This window comes from Pinus tabuliformis, chromosome Q, assembly GCF_031772625.1.
Source record: "Pinus tabuliformis cultivar Carrire ecotype Pingquan chromosome Q, CPIR1, whole genome shotgun sequence".
NCBI lineage: Eukaryota > Viridiplantae > Streptophyta > Pinopsida > Pinales > Pinaceae > Pinus > Pinus tabuliformis.
Genome location: NC_142296.1, coordinates 519,238,996 through 519,248,028, shown reverse-complemented (window position 1 = coordinate 519,248,028; position 9,033 = coordinate 519,238,996). Strand labels below are relative to the sequence as shown.

The window sequence follows — 9,033 nt, the reverse complement described above, 5'->3', positions numbered from 1 at the left end:
TTAAAATAAATATCATGAACACGCGACGTAACCTGCCGACGGGACATTCACATGCCGGGCCCACATAACCCAGCCTTAACGATATTATAAATACAAAGTTGCAATCACTCGTTTACCACAAACAGATTCTCAACCTTCTCTAGAGTGGAGCGCGTACTCTGCTATCATACCTTCTGATAACCAAGTATTCTCTCCCTAAGAAAACAGTTAGCTTTGGTTTCGAAATGACGAGGAGCAGTGGAAGTATCCTAAACGTGCAGGAAGGATGGGCTATTGTCAACAGGGCCGTGAAAGACAAGAGGTTTGATCTGGAAGAAGGTTGGGCTTTTATTTACAAAGCTATCGTACAGCTGAGTAGCCTGTTGGAAGAAGATGTCAACTTTGAGGTGCGTGTGGACGACAAAATGGCTATTTACACTGTCGTCTACTATATTCGCGAGAAACCGGAACTCTATAATAGATACAGGGATTCCATTAAAGAGTACATAACCTTAACGGTTTCACCGGCTTTGAGGGAACAGACTGATGACCAATTGTTGCCGAGAGAACTTATCAAACGCTGGAAAATTTTCAAGGCCATGCTCCGTTCCATGTTCGCTTTCTTCCAACATTTGGATGTCCGGTATCCCTCCGTTCTTTCAGTCAGAGAAGTTGGAATCGAGTACTTCCGAGACCTTGTTTTTCGGGAAATCCGAATTAATGTGAAGAATGCGGCGATTGTTCTTATTGATGAAGAGCGCGAAGGAGAGCCAAGAGATGAGACCCTTTTGAAAGATATTGTCGCCATTTTTCTGGAGGTTGACATGGATTTCTATACAAATGATTTTGAAGTGGCCATGTTGGAACATACTGCAGATTTCTACTCTCGGAAGGCTTCTTCATGGATTTTAGAAGATTCCTATACGGACTATATGTCAAGGGTGGATGAAGCTTTCATACTCGAGAAGGACAGAGTTGCAAGATATTTGCATAAGAGCAGCGAGCAAAAGGTATTAGAGAATGTAAAGAATGTATTGTTTTCCCATTTGATGACATATCTTCTTGAGGATGAACATTCAAGATGCGCTTCCTTGCTAAGGGAACATAGATATAAAGATATTTTGAGGATGGGGAGGCTATTTGATAGTGTACCTAATGGATGGGAATCAATTGAAAATATTTTTAAGCAGCATGTTATTAGTGAAGTAACATCACCTGTTAAACAAGCTGAAGATGCTGTGCTAAAGCAGAATGCAGGCAGAAGGGATAAAAGTTTATTGTTGCGGGAAGTGTTTGCGTTTGTGAGGAAGGTTATAGAATTACGGGACCAGTATACGAAATATGATGTTGATGTCTTTCAGGAGAATAATATTTTTTCCAGCGTTTTGAAACAAGTATTTGAGGTGTTCTGTAATAAAGGAATTGCAGGAAGTAGCAGTGCTGAGTGGCTGGCTACACTTTGTGATACTGTACTTGAAGAGGATAGCAGCAATGAAACGTTGAGCAGAGACGATGTAATTGAAAATGTGGTGGAATTTGTAGAGTATATCTGGGATAAAGATCGGTTTGTTGAATCCTACGGAGAAAAACTAACTCGTAGAATTCTGCTCGGCAAACGTGCAAATATTGGTTATGTGCAGATCATATTGTCAAAGCTGAAGCAGAAATTTGGTGATCAATTAACGTCAGAGATTGCTGGTATGTTAACGGATTGGACAGGATCCCAGGAGAGACAAAGTAAATTCGATACATATCTTAAAAATAATGGAAATATACATCTGGGAATGGAGTTTACAGCTACAGTGCTGACAACTAGATTTTGGCCAACATACAAGTGCCCTCACATTAATTTACCTCCAGAGATGGTTGGATGTGTTGAAGCATTTACAGACTATTATTCCGCAGAAGCCCAACATCAAAAACTTAAATGGATATATTCCTTGGGATCCTGTACTATAATTGGTAAGTTTGATAGAACATCAATAAAACTGATAGCAACAACTTGCCAAACAGCAATATTATTGTTGTTCAATGCCTCTGAAAAGTTGAGTTATTCCAACATCAAAAAGCACTTGAATTTGGCAGAGGAAGAAATTGATGGACTTCTATATTCACTGGCCTGTGACAAGTACAAAATTCTTCTCAAGGTTCCAGATACAACCACGGTAACTGCATCAGATGACTTCAAAATCAATTTTAATTTTACAGATAAAAAAGGGAAGATAAAACTTCCAATGCCACTGCTGAGCGACAAGAAAAAATCATCATCGGAGGAGGATATTCATAAGGACAGACGTTTTGTTATTGATGCATCGATAGTACGCATTATGAAGGCAAAAAAGGCTTTACAATACAAAATACTTGTGAGTGAATGTGCTCAGGAACTTGAAGGGCTATTCAAGGTAGATTTCATGCAAATTAAAAGGCGGATTGAAGATTTGGTTAAAAGGGAGTTCTTAGAACGAGACAAAAAAGAGGTGGATTTGTTAAGATATATACCTTGAAGAAGCCTATGAAGATAGCACGGAAAGGTGTTGAATGCGTTGGTTTTGCGTTTTCACTCTGTTGTTCTTTATTTTCGTATCATTTAATGTATCATTTAAACTAGATTGGATATCTTTCAGGAAGAAAAGAAGTGGTATCAATGTCCATTCTTGGGTTGAGAGAAAGTTTTTTGTTCCATTTTATTTATCATATTTTATTTTGGAGGATCTGTACAAGGAAATTCAAAATTGTTGTAAATAGGTATTTGGGAAGTTTCATGGAAGTTATAATAATTTGAGAATATAAATTTTGTGGAACATTTTTTGGTATCATATTTATTATTCTATGTAGTGTATTGTACCAAGAATAGTGTCATTAGAGATATTGTGGTATTTTATATGTTTTGTTATAATAGCTATTTCTAGAACTATTGTAGAAGTTATATACACTTCAATTTCAGCCCACAATCATTATTATGTTTTTTGTGGACATTTTTCTCTATGTATATTATTTCCAAATTAGGGTTGTAGCATTGTATATGACTAATATTGATAAATTTATGTCATTTTAATGTCACAACCTCAAAACTATAGTTAAGCAAGGGACTTCTATTAAACATAATATTCTCAAGTTTCTATTTTGAAATCCTAGATTTCCTACTTATAGTGGGAGATAACATTCAACATGGATATATTATCTTAGTTCATTGAAGTGTACATAGGTTTATATTCAACTTATGTGGAAGAATCCTACCCTATAAGATTTTAAGTATGAAGAAAATCGCAAGAGATTGTTACTTCAAGTTCAAGGATTTCTAATGCTCATTAATGTGATTCAATTGTTGAAGTAGTCTAGAGTGGATATTTTCAATTGTCCCTTTAAATATGGATTTAGAGGATGCTACTCAATTACACGTTCATGGTGATTAGTACAAGTAGGTTAAATCAAAGTTATAGGAGAAACAAATGAGGATTTCAGAGTATGAAGGATATACATTAGATAGTGATGGTTTACTACAATTTCATGGAAGGATTTGCGTGCCATTGAATGAAGAAGTAATTCAATTGATTTTCAGTGAATGAAGAAGTACTTCAATTGATTTTCAGTGAAGCTCATCGAGCCATATACATGTCACATCATAGTGTAAGAAGATGTGTGTAGACTTGAAATAAATATTTTTTTGGAAAGGGATGAAAAAGGATATCATGAATTTTATGACAAGGTGAATATAGTGTTACCAAGTAAATGTTGAACATAGACATCTTCCATGACTATTGCAAGTTCATGCAATACCATGATCAAAATGGGAGGTAATTTTGTTGGACATCATTATGGGGCTACTAATGAAAACAAAGAACCATTATTCTATTGGGATAGATTGACCAAAAGTGCTAAATCACACCATAATATTTTGTATTGGTTCCCTTGAGGCCTTGTAGACCCCACTAAAGTTTAGCACAACTTATTATCCCAAAATAAATGGAAAAATGGAGAGACTAAGAAAACCATAGAAGAAATGTTCGACATGTATGTAATGGATTAACAAAGAATATGGAAATAGTTTTTAGCAATGGTGGAATTTGTATACAACAAAAACTACTATAGTCCCATTAAAATGGTATCATTTGAGGTCCTCCATAGAAGATATAATGCTCCCTCTCATCACCTTGGAATTCTCCAAGCTCATGGAAGGTGTTACTTTTAGCTAACCTAAACTCCATGGTCTCATTATGGAAATGGGATTACACAATTTCTTATTTTATAAACTTGTTGGAATTAACTTTAGATAACAACATTGCATCGTGCTCATTAACTTTCTAGTGATATGATTCTTATCTCAATGTGACCTTTGGATGGAGAGATATGCCCCTAAAAGTATAACTAATTAGGTGATGCCATGTAGCACCCGCGTGGCCATTGAGCCCTTTATAGCTTGAATCCCTCATGTAATTGGCCAATGGTTAAGCCCTTCATAGCTTGAATCCCTCCATGTGGCCACCTACTTACATTGAAGACCTATATTAATAATGGGTCCCATTTCCTTCTCCATAGAAAATCAGGGTGTAGGTCCATTATTTTTCATTTATGTGACCATGGTCCTTAGAAAAATCGTGTATATGTCATACACAACCCCACCTTTGCATTAATGTGGCGTCCACATTTCTTAATCTCAATGTCATCATTTTTTCCCCATCATGTTGACATCATATTGATGTCATGATGATGTCACCTTACCCTGTGACATCCTTTGATGGTTCCATGTATCATCAGAAAATCCTCCCCATGACCACCCCAAATGGCCATTTCTACTTATTGTATAGCACAGTAATAAAATGCTACGTTAGATGATTCATGTCCCTCTAGAATCCTCAGGTGGTGTCCACGTAGCCTCACTAATCCCTTGTGGCCCCTACGACCTCAGTCTAGTTAGTGGGTCCTGGTAGGCCTTACGCCCTCAACGAAAATCATGGATTTTCTTATATTTAGTTTAAGTGATATTTGATGGTGCAAGATATTTGGGTCATTGCCATAGGGTCATCCAATAGCCGATCCTTGTAAGCCGGTCATAGCCAAGAGGTCATTGCCTAGAGATACATATCCACACATACAAGAGAGAGAGCTATCACATACTAAAACTGACCTCTATTGAACCATAGAACTCTATACATCGAACTATACCCTTGATATCGACAAAACCATAGACCTCGAACTCTATGGAACCATAAACATCGAACCTTTCCCAAGAACTCGACCTCGATCTCTCTCCCTTGGCAGAGGTTTTCTACTTTTTCGCTACTATATTTGCCATTCAATTTACTTATTGGGTGGGGGGGGGTGGCAGAGGTTTGGAATATTGAGCAACGCAAGTCATTCATGCATAATTACATATATAATGATATTGATTTATGATATCTCTAATTACCAATTCTAGTTATTTCATCCTGAAATTCTACATCTCATTGAAAACTACTGCAACATATATAATCTATTTGTATATTTCATTAGGATGCGTAAGCAGGCTCGAACATAAGGCTCGTTAGGGGCTTAGTCGAGGTTACGAGGTCAAGGGAGAGGTGAAATCGGTCATTTCCCGAGTGAAAGTGACCCAAAAACGACTTTCAAATTGATGGCGGTGATGGTGGCCTGTTGTTCTTCAAGTTGATGGCGGTGGTCGAGTCATGCTTACGCATGATGGCGGCTTTTGGGGTACTTATTTGGTGGGGGGGGCCAAAATATAGTTGCTCCTCTCCCTCCCATATGAATAGTGAGTCCCTACTGGGCCTTTAGTCCAGTCCCTACCAGGCCTAACCATATGAATGGTTAGCGTTAACACTCCTCTCCTGTTGGTCGAGCCCCCTACCGGGTCCTATCCTCACACGTTATCTCACCATGTGATGCCACTATGTAATCCAGAAACTAGCTTTGTACAGGGGAGTTAAGTTGTGAAACTCTGATTGTTGCGACTGACTACTTACTATGGCTGCTAAATACTATGGTTGTGGATAAGGGTTCTCCTTCTTTCTTATTCAATCTGTTGGGGTGAGTTTCAAAGTGATAGGTGGATTGGGGAAGCGATAATGTGCATTAGTGGTCTACCTGCAGCGGGGAAAGCAGGGCTGGGGAAAGCGACTTTCACAGGGTTGGGAGCTCTCCAACCATAAACTAACACTCACAATACTAGCTATGAAACGCACTCTCCTACCTAACAAATGAAATATCTACACTCACACTCACACTAACGGTATATGGATATATTCTGCATATCCGGTTTACCAAGCAAAGGCAGTAGTGGATTCAATTGATGAAGCACCACTAATAGCATATCCACCAGTAACAGAGTGAACAGCCGGGGTAGAAAAGTGATGTGGAGTTGAAGATTCAGATCCATAGCCCTTTCGAGAGCCAATGCAGTGGATTGAACAGAACAATTCTGGTGTATGAAATCTCCTTCAAGATGTCTATCCCTTTAGTTCATATTCTTATTACTATTATGAAGTATCAACCTAATTTTATCCATATCATTCAACCTGCCCAAGCACGGAAACAGTCTACTCAACAGTCTTTCCCGAGTAAGCTACTCCCACATAGTAACCTGGTAAGTTTACACCCTCTTTTGGTGGGTCCAGTAGTAACCCCCAATACCGACCCACTTCAATGAGTTTCAGTGTTGTACTTACCATAACCTACCAGGCCATACCCTACAGAAATGCTTATTCATTGACATGAAGCTCCAATAGGGAAGTAAAGGAGTAGTAGTTAGACTGTTGCACCCTTACAATCTAGAAATGCTCAATTAGGAATCTTGACAAATCCTTTCCCATAGTATTCTACCCAGGGCACAGGAGCCTCCGTAGCTCCCAAACCCCCTCTTCCTTCTAGTCTATCCGGAGGTTTGTCTATTAATTGGGGTATTAGATTGAAGAACTCCACCACCCTAATGTCAATGTGGTAACACGTAGGTAGCATACTCACTGGTACCTCCTCTTCCCCCAACTCGCAAGCACCTTCTGTTTTGTCCAATCCTATTGTAACCTCGATAACTATCCCATTTGCTATTATAGTAGGTGAACTTGCTACTTTTGTTGGTCCTTATTCCTCCATTCCTATAGCTACTGCTGCTATGAATCTTATCGTACCAAGCCTGAGCTAAACCCTACTTATTTCTAGATTGATTTGCTTAATACACACGCCAACATTACGATATTGGAATTGATTCGCCTCTCCCCGCCCCGCTTGCTCGGCAACCTTCTCTTATAGACAAAAAGTGGAAGATGTAGACAACACCTTATTATTTACCATCTTCTTCTCTATTCGCCTTCTTATCCTCTAGCTACAGTATCTTCCAAACAAGATCGAATTCTCTGCTTTTATAATCCTTATTGTCTGTTGATCATACTCCCCCTGCAACCATACTTCATCTATTTGTATTGTGCGCCTCTTTCTTCTGATTGTCTTCCTCTGTCATCTGTTGCTACGTTGTTTATTGCACGAGTCTTCTTATTACTGCGATGTTGTTGCAAGAGGCTTCTTATTACTGCACTGATACTGCAAGAGTTTTCTTATTACTAGTCAGTGATACTGTCTTAACATTAATTACAACCTTTGTTGAACAACCACTGTTCTTGACATCTCTGTTCTTTTTGTGAATTACCTGATTGTTTATTACAAGAATTCCCGCTATGCCCTACCCCCTTTATGCATTACCAAATATTTATTACAAGCATTACTGCTATAATCAATTTTAGGAATTGAATTAGTTTCGGAAATGTGAAAAGTAAGGCCCTTTTCTGACTTCATTTCCCATGCGTGACTATAGAGCATTTGCTTGTACCTTGCCCCCTCTCAATTAGCTAGGCCAGCCATTGGTTTTATTGAAATTTGAAAAACAACGTCCTCTCCCTAACGGTCGAGCCTGCTTGCGCATCCTCGATCTCCTTTCGTAAATCGAGCGGTTTCACTCCTCGAACTCAACTCTAATAACTATAACTAAACCTAGCCCCTAAAATATTGACTCTTATAACTAAACTCACTAATAGAAGGATTAGCTCTTAGTAATAGAAAGACAAGGCGAAAAAAAATAGCAATGAAGAAAGCAATTCAACAAGTAAATACACATATAACAGAAATCAGGAGAAAAATAGATCAGAAATATATATAATCGAATCTACCACCGAATCAACCAACATCATCTTAACTTAACTCTTAATCCTTTTCACTTCACTTTACTAAGGGATGGAAAAGAAACAATCGTATAGATAAAAACATAGAAACATCTAAATAGTTGCTCATCACATCAATCAATAGGATACAATAGGAAAACATAGTAGCAGGTTCCCATACACCTAATACATAGCTCATACATCTTTTCCCCGGACCAAAAACCTCATACATAGAGAGAAAACAAAGGACCCGGAGGGCGCTTCCTGTAATCGGGAAGGAATATCTATTTTACGATGTTATCATCAATACAATCAATCAGAAACTATGAAACATAAACTAATAAACTACCAGAAAGAACTATATACAAGCTCTATATGAGATACATATCAACCAACCATACATCAATATCGAATTCAAGCTAGGTATGGAATTAGTCACTCCGCTACCAGTTATGGAATAGTAAGGGGTGTCACCTTCTCTGGAACTAGAAAATATACTGTACCTAGAACCCATTGGGTAAAATGCTACATGTTCTGCTTCTGAAACGAGTGAAACTGAAACTCAATAAGCTATAGACGCTTAAGGATCTGCTACCTCCACCCCAGCTACTAACTAAGATGCTTGTCTATGTGATTTAAATACGCGATACCACTAGTTACTGTGAGTGTTATCAGATTGTGACTTATCATATTATGAAATGGAGACCATATTTTGGGGATTAGCACGTGCCCGGAAATGTAGAAGCATCTATGTGGTGCAAGACTATGCTTGTCTCTGTCTTCAATACCGTAGTATAGAAAGGAGAGGCCTGAGCATGCTAAGCAACCACTCATAATCTGGCATGGTACCGAGCAACCCCTATTGGTAATAGGAAGATTGCGATGCAAGATAGAAGGGTGGTCCCAGCCC

The 9,033-nt window shown here is 38.4% G+C and overlaps 1 pseudogene; it reads left to right on the top strand.

Annotated features, from left to right (window-relative positions):
* Positions 1-224: 224 nt before the first annotated feature.
* On the top strand, positions 225-2,483 carry LOC149220459 (cullin-1 pseudogene; annotated as a pseudogene).
* The last annotated feature ends 6,550 nt before the right edge of the window (positions 2,484-9,033 follow it).